A 569-nucleotide genomic window follows, 5' to 3' on the forward strand; every position below is an offset into this window, starting at 1 on the left:
TTTTCAATTTTATGCGAACAAATCAAGGTCATCAACGCTATAGAAAGTGTTGGTGAACAATGGCCCTTATTTGAAACAATATTTTACAGACGTTTTCCGATCAATACGGCTGAAGCATAATGCTACACCAATCTATTAATGCTCTTTAATGGGCCCTTGTTGAGTTTGCATGCTATAATAAGTCAATACAGTAAGTGATTATCACGGCAATATTTGGATGTGTCCTCTGTGTGGCAGGGCGCAGATTAGCGCTTCAGCACGTTAATGTTTCGATTGTCTTCTTTTTAGGCCTTATTTTAGATAGGATTAGTTAACTTTCAGTAATAATAATAACAACGACAACAACAACAACAATAATAATAATAATCCCTCATTTCATTGATATAATCATAGATTTTGCACCTTTGCACGTTTTAGCGAAAACAAATCACAGCACTGCCGAACGGAATACTATCACTAACCTCTTCGGTCGCCGCTCCGCTCCTCCGGCTGGAAAAGAAGCTGCACAAAATTAACCGCAGGTCTGTAGATGGAGAAGACAGCGGACCCAGGCAGCCAAGCCTCTAACT

General features: G+C 39.7%; 1 protein-coding gene across 1 annotated transcript in view; it reads right to left on the reverse strand.

Annotated features, from left to right (window-relative positions):
- Positions 1–569, reverse strand: part of hmx2 (H6 family homeobox 2) — a 9,298-nt gene extending 8,729 nt beyond the window's left edge. Inside the window, exon 1 of the mRNA XM_088916878.1 lies at positions 462–569. The gene's annotated coding sequence lies outside the window, so the exon portion shown is untranslated. The remainder of the gene's footprint in view (positions 1–461) is intronic.

Source organism: Atractosteus spatula, chromosome 5 (assembly GCF_055471065.1).
Source record: "Atractosteus spatula isolate fAtrSpa1 chromosome 5, fAtrSpa1.hap1, whole genome shotgun sequence".
NCBI lineage: Eukaryota > Metazoa > Chordata > Actinopteri > Semionotiformes > Lepisosteidae > Atractosteus > Atractosteus spatula.